This window comes from Sinocyclocheilus grahami, unplaced genomic scaffold, assembly GCF_001515645.1.
Source record: "Sinocyclocheilus grahami isolate Dianchi unplaced genomic scaffold, SAMN03320097.WGS_v1.1 scaffold89.1, whole genome shotgun sequence".
Taxonomy (NCBI): domain Eukaryota; kingdom Metazoa; phylum Chordata; class Actinopteri; order Cypriniformes; family Cyprinidae; genus Sinocyclocheilus; species Sinocyclocheilus grahami.
In genome coordinates, this window is record NW_015505268.1 from 487,774 (window position 1) to 495,282 (window position 7,509).

The following is a 7,509-nucleotide window of genomic DNA, read 5'->3' on the forward strand; positions in this document are numbered from 1 at the left end:
CGTCGGAAATGTAACGCCCCTTACCATAATCGCGAGCTTCAGCTTTCAAAGTAAATATCAAGTCGTTAGTTTTACCATCAGTTCAAGCCCCAAAAGGGCAACATAGTCACGTGACAGACAGTGATGATGATGCAGTACACAAGCCGCGGTTTAGACAGCTGACGTGCTATGATTTCTGACAAGCAGTTCACTCTCCTGTGATGTGACCCTGTTCCCCTCACACTCACACACACAACGCATTACTCTGCGTTGCGCAAAACTTCGCATTTGAACAGTCAATAGCAAATACTTAAACTAGTAACAAAACATACTTACAGTCACTGATTCAGAAGCGCCAGATTGTCATTGCAAAGTCGGAATTGACCCTTTTTTTTTTTTTTAAATAGCCTTTGTGCACAGCCAGCCTTGTACTCTTCTATAAAAGAGTCGTCCATAAAATGCTTTGCACAAATTCGAACATCTGGGTTGTGCTGTTCTGTTGTAAATAAATCTTAACCAATGATTCCTAATTGCATCTACTTCCGGAAGGCCAAATAAAGTGCTTTTGCACTGAATCACACAGCATCTCCCTGACATGGCTTTATCAACACTACTGCTGTTCCTGAAACCACGCCTTCTTTCTTTGCGTGCACATTTGGGCGGCATTATGCTAATATTTCCACATAGTGACGTAGATATGTGGGGGCGTGTTAGAACAAGCCGTTTTAGGTAGGCGTGGCTGACTCTTAACTTTTATAAAAAATATCTTTTTGGATTTGAGACTTTAGTCTTCTCAACTTTACAGATCTTCTTTATGCACCAAGAGCTTGTAACACTCCAAAGAGAAAGGAAAACTTGAAATCGCATCCTATGACCCCTTTAACCATAACAACTGGGTTTACAATGAATACACTGAGAGCCCAAATATACTAAAAGCCTCATATGAGATGGCACATAAAGGCCTGTTCACACAAAGTCTAAAAAGTATGCACAAAAACAATACATCTCTTATAATGTATTCAGACTGAAATATCATATTGTGATGATCTATTGTTTATTTTTATTATTCTGTTTACATTTTTAAAAGTTCAGAAGCAAAAACAAGTCATTCAAGTGTTTCTTCAAAAATGATTTTGCATGAAACGGTGTAAATAATGTTGATGCAAATACTTTATACTTTTATATGGTTCAGCGGAATCTGTCTTGGTGTAAATAGAATATTGACTGAGCAGCACAACATCCAGTCTCTGTTTCTATAATCAGACATGAGGATATATGAAATACAGTAATACTTTCCTCAATCTCAAACCTGCACAAAAACTCTCAGCCACAGGCCACTGGTCAAACTCCCATTCTGTCTTATTCATTCTTCTCTGAGAGTATGCTGCTGTGTGTTTACCTTCCCCACAGCATCCAGTAATTATTATCACAGCCGAACCAGAGAAACAAGAGGTGAATGAATGGAGCAACTGAACAGGGCACATTTGGACTGAAATGAAAGAGAAATAAAAAACAAAAGCATGTTCATCACTTATCATGGTTTTACCATGGTAGTTACTATATGGTACTTTGTTGAGAATGTATTAAAGGGTTAGTTCACCCAAAAATGAGAATGAGGCTGTGTTTTACTCACCCCCGAGGTATCTCGAGGAGTTTGTCTTTACTATACACGTTAGATGTGATCCACCTCATAGTAACAATCCTGTCAGATCGTCCATCCTTTGAGTGAGAGTGTAACGTTACAGGTCGGCCGATCTGGTTTCATGGTTAAAGTTAAAATTTTTGACATGTTTCCATGTTGTCGTTGCTCAGCAAAAGCATGGACACGATGTTGCCTGGGGGTTTGGCAAAAGGAGAGTGGGACTGTGGGCGGTGCTCGGGGTGGTGACTGAAGGCAGTGACTGTGTAGTTCTGACGTCAACTTTTTACGGAAGTCACAACGGTTTGTGAAAAATAGCTAGAACTTTAAGCAGGCTGTGTGAATTTTACTGTGGACTGACTGTTTTGAAACTTATATGGTAGTTAAATAGCCCCTAGACCTCAGTAATCGTGAAAAAAGCCAGGAAATTTCAGTTTTGACAATATGGGACCTTTAAGGAAGATTAGGGTAAAAAAAATATTGTGACGTCAACCAAAAAGGTTTTAAAGAAAGATTTTTTTTTTTTGTCTTTGCACTTACTGTAGGAATCATTCTCAACATTGGGCCAGAAATATGTATTATTGTACTGAACATTTTTCTGATTTCATGCTGACTTTAAGCTAAAATTTTCTATAACAGTGCTGCAGTTTATTTTCTTCACAGTATAGACTTTCTTACACATAAACTACCACAACAAATACCACATTTACTATGCAAGAATGGCATTTTTGAGCTTACCACTTTAATTATCATCTTTACATCTTAAATTATCCCGAACTCCTACTTTCTATGTTTGTTCATACTCATAGATTTTTCTCTTTGTGAAGTCCCATGCTTTCCCATGTGGTTAGTTGCTGCGCTAGTCCTGGAATGCTACATTGACATACTGTACACTTAGCCGTCTAGCCAAGCTTTACATTCACACTCAACTGAACGTGTGCGAAGGAAACATTAGGGACTATTTAAAAAGCACTTTGAGGAGCAAATCCCTCTTGGCAACAAAGTTCAATTAAGCAAACAACCTCTGCTCGTTAACCCTGCCCCATGCCTCACAATAGATCGATAAGGTCATAAAATGTGTGCTAAAAACTAGCATGCGGTGCAGCGCCTCTCCTGTAGTTCCTGTATTGTTGACATAAAAATAACAAATTAAAGTCTGAAAGAGAGAAAGAAAGTGAAGCCCTGAACCTGCGAGATGATGATGGCACCTCTTTAGTCCTCCTGGTGCCTTTACTTTTAATTTGAGCATTAGTGCATGGTGTCTCTCTGGACCGCTGCACTTCTCTAGCTTAATTATTAAGAGTGCCGTCTAATGAACTGCAGGATTACTGAGGTGATAATCGCCGTCTTGGTAGGTGCATTAAGTCTTGTTCTATGTCATTGTGCTCTGAGGACAAGAATAGAGAATGGCAAATGGAGGAGGGGTAGAAAAGAGAAGAAAAGTGAAAGAAAAGCATATAAGAGAGACAAAGAAATAAAAGAAAAAGACTATCCGCTCTCTGCTGCATCTTCTGGGACACGACACCGTGCGGCTCACGCTCTCAGTGTGAAGGCAGTAACCTGTTAATATGGGAGCCGAAATTAACATGCGATGCTCACGCCCCACTCACGGAGCATGTGTTAAACAGGCCTAACATGCTAAAATTTGTCTAAAGTTTAAGTTACTCAATATTAACTTGTTTATAGAACTCTTGTATAAAAGCAAAACAGGCTTTTATCATGCCTATGGCAGAATCAAAGACATATTCAGCACAGCAGCTGTAAAAAGGATAGTTATTTATTATTTCATTTATTTTTATCTATTTATTTATTAATTTTATTTAATTTTATTTAAATTTTTGAATGCCATGTCAGCAGCAAGGCTATCTTAATTGCAAGAGCAAAGTAAATAACCGTCATACAATTAAAAAGACATTTAAGACAAAAATTCTAAAATACATTAAATATATCAGTTAAACATCGTTGTCTGTTAACATTAAAAAAGTGCAGTCCAGTAAAACTAGTTTGACAAGTGTAGGAGATTACTCTAAATCCTTAATAGATGAGCCATGTTCAAATATATTCCTTGGTGGAAGAATTGGTACACACTTTACAATAAGGATCAAGATCAATTCAATGCATTAGGTATTACAGACTAACAATTTTTACAGCATTTATTAATTTTAGGTAATTAAAAAAATTATTATTGTTCATTATTAATTCAAGTTTGTTCTTAATGAAATGTTATGTTAATTTTCTTAGCTTGAAATTTTAAAAATGTATATACAGAATTTATCACCTAGAATAATAAATGCTGTAAAAGTATTGTTTATCCTTTATTTCATGTTACTATATAGAGCCTAAAAAGTTTTACTAATATGTTTATTCCAATTTATAATAAAAAATATTATTATTACTATTTTAATATAAAATATTTTTAATTATTAATATATATCTCCTTGCAAGTTTTTAAGAGCAATAACCATCATGCTGTATTTGTGAACAAATACACAATAAGGCATTTTAAAAGAACACTTGACTCTAAACAAACGTCTTGAAAACTGATTATCTGCCAAATCTTGTTGTAATGTTGGACAGATGTCTTACACAAGACCATACACACTAAATGTAGGCCTAACATCTTCCAGCTGTAAATGCATATATCGAAAACATGTTTTGTTGACATACGTGGGTATCACAGGTAGCCCAAATGGACCTGAGTGTTGAGACCAAAAAAGGCAGAGCACTGCATATTTGCTTGTACAGACCGACCACAATATTTTATACACCTTCTGTTAACACCAGGTATTGTGCATGAGAGCACTTCAAAATACACGTATGTGACCCCGTTCTGCCACAGACTTTCACATTTGCCGTTAATCTATGTAGTGTGTGTGTCTGTGTAAAGGCCAGTGTTTGCCGTGTGTTTTACACACCGTGTGCCCTGTCAGAAAAAGGGGCCCCTCTGCGTGGGCTTGACATTTCAGCAGCCTGCCGTTGGCCCCTCCTGCGATCTTTGCACACACATGCGCTCAGAACTTCCCACGATGCCTCTCTTCGTTCCCACCCACCAGGGACACGCTCCGGTCTCATTTACCCATGAACCCCGGCGTTCCTTCCCCCATCCCGCCACGTCTTGCCACGGACGATTGTATTTTTGATGTCCAGAGGGGCAGTGCTCCGATTTATCATCTTTTAATGTGACATCTCACATTTATCACTCGAGTGTTAGAACACGCAACAGCCATCGAAAATGAGCTTCATTAGCTGGATATTGTGGCTGTAAGTACACCGGCTAATTAAATTCAAACAGACTCCGCCAACCAGAGAGGCAATTATATTATATGCACACAACATGATGAAGTATTCCTTGCTCTGTTAAAGAGGCAGCGCAGCATGCAAATATTTGTGTGTCGCTGACCCCTCTAGCGGTCTGACGGAGCCGGCCCGGGCATCGCGCTCTGTTTGATTGTGTTAATTTGGCTTTTTGAATAATATATCAGGCCTATATCACTTGTGCAATTAAGTACCGCCCGAGTCCTGACGATTACAGCCTGTGACGAGAACACCTTACTGTGCATTGATTTTTTTTTTATCTCATTGTTTAATCTCATCTTCAAGGCACTTTTGGGGATAGTAAGTGGAATTATAGCTATTCACTTTGAGGTAATAAATTGTTAACCTGCTAAATTCCTGCCCGTTGTCAAGTCAGATTGTCCCTATAGGTCACATTCTGAAATCTATCTCAGTAATGTTAGCTACAATCAGAATTGTGCACCATTCAGAATTCAACTGATATTGTCTTTTAAATTTCAACTCAGTTTCTAAATTTGAATTGAATTTGAATTGTGCTTGCAAACAGGATGCAAAATTGCAATTCATATTTGAATGTAAGAAAGTAAAAATTACAGTAACACTTTATTTTAGGGTATCTTAAGTAGTTGCTTATTAGCCTGCATATTACTAGAATATTAGCCATTTATTAGTACTAATTAAGCACATATTAATGCCTTATTCTACATCCCTAATCCTACACAATACCTAAACTTAACAACTACCTTACTAACTATTAATAAGCATCACATTAGGAATTTATTGAGGGAAAAGTCATAGTTAATGGTGAATAAGTGTTCCCTATTCTAAAGTGTTCTAAATTACAATAAATGGAAAGTAAATAAAACATTAAAGTTTGTTGAGACCAAATTTTAAAAGTTAATTACAGACAGAGAGAACAATAGATAGAATTATAGAACGACACAGACAGACAGACAGATAGATAGATAGTCTATCTAGATAGACAAAAGGATGCATACCGTATGTTTGTATTTAGTTATATATTTCATCCTATTTGAAAATAATAATTGTGTTCATAATTTCCTAGAATGCGTTACCTGTTCAAATAACAGATTTCAGTAAATTCCACTTCCTTTCATTTTAATTGAACTTTGTGTGTGGTAGCAAATTTAATTCAAATTCACACTCACAAAATGAATTCTTCAATAATGAATTTGGCATAACTCTTGTTTAAATAGTGTGAACGAAAGTGTGACTAGCTCATAAAGGACTGAAATAAAGAGTCCCTCACAGAATCAACAGTCACATAAAAAAGTAGAGCAAATAACAGCTCCTCTCTGCTTTCTTTTTTCCTCATACAGCAGTTTTGACAGGCGCTTAATGGCTTTTCCACAGCAGAGGGCCCCAGGAATGTGCAGGCTGGGCTCCGGGTAAAGTAGCGGCGCAGGACCGGGATGGCCACAGATGTCATGCTGCGGCCTCTCTGTCTCTTTTTCCACTCCATTGAGCTTGTTACAGCCGCTCTCCAAACGCACCCTGCCTCCACATCCTCTTCCGAACACGGCCCTCTCCGCGTGAGGCGGGAGCATGGGAGGCCGCTGGAAATGAGTTGTGAAAAAGGGCTCCCAGGGCTCACGTGAAGAGTGAAGGGAAAGAAAGAGGAGAGAATGACCCAGCACACCTGCAGGACGACCGGGCGCTTCGCTGTGCTCAGGCCCATCCAGTGGATCGGTGGTCATCTTGTCATGACTTTTGCCCTCGCCCCCTTCCGGCCACCCACCTGTCTCCCATCATGCCCTCCGTACGTCTCTGCTGGGCACCTCCCAAAATCAGCAGCACCTCTTGGGCACAGCCTCCCATTAAAGACATCTGTGCATAGGCGATGAGCAGATAAATCATTTTTGCAGAACAATTTTGATAAATGAGCTGTTCGCTTTGGAGTGCCTGTGCTTCTGCGCTCCTTTACCCCAGTGGTCCACGGTCTCTGTTTCCAACATGCTGCAGGCTTATTTTAAACCCATGTATACACGCACACACACACACACACATACACACATGCCAAAACCACCTCCTGCCAACAGCAAAGGTAGAGGAAGTTGGAAAGAGCTTTAAATAAGGAAATGTTTTGAGGCAAGTATTGCATTATTTGGCAAGTAATACTTCCAGTTAACATTAACAACCTAATTTAGACATAAATTAACACATTGGGGAGACTGGCTAGTTGCCACACTAGGAATTGGTCACCAGGGCTATATCTCAACTGTAAGGAGTCAAAAGTCTACACAACTGTGTGTTTCCTTTAACAGTGATATGTTGGCTTTACCCGCTTATTACAATATCATCTTACTTTTTAATGGGTAAACAAGGAACATAGTGATACCACTTTGGGATCCATTACCCCTGTCAAATATATAACAAAGATAGATTTTAACCAAAAAAATTCCAAAAAAAAAATCAGGTTGGAGGTTGTTTTATATGTTGCAATTTTAACATAATTTCTAATTACAATTTCTGCAATCCAAAACTTTTTTATTTTTTTACATTTTGCTGAATGTACAGAACATACATAAGTAGACTTTGAAAAAAATTTACTGAAGCATAAAGAGTGACAACTATCC

The 7,509-nt window shown here is 38.4% G+C and overlaps 1 long non-coding RNA gene across 2 annotated transcripts in view; it reads left to right on the forward strand.

Moving 5' to 3' along the window:
- Window positions 1-7,283, forward strand: part of LOC107587117 (uncharacterized) — a 16,119-nt gene extending 8,836 nt beyond the window's left edge. For both annotated transcript variants that reach the window (XR_001609438.1, XR_001609437.1), the window contains one exon: window positions 6,253-7,283. This is a non-coding gene — a long non-coding RNA (uncharacterized lncRNA). The remainder of the gene's footprint in view (window positions 1-6,252) is intronic.
- Window positions 7,284-7,509: the final 226 nt, after the last annotated feature.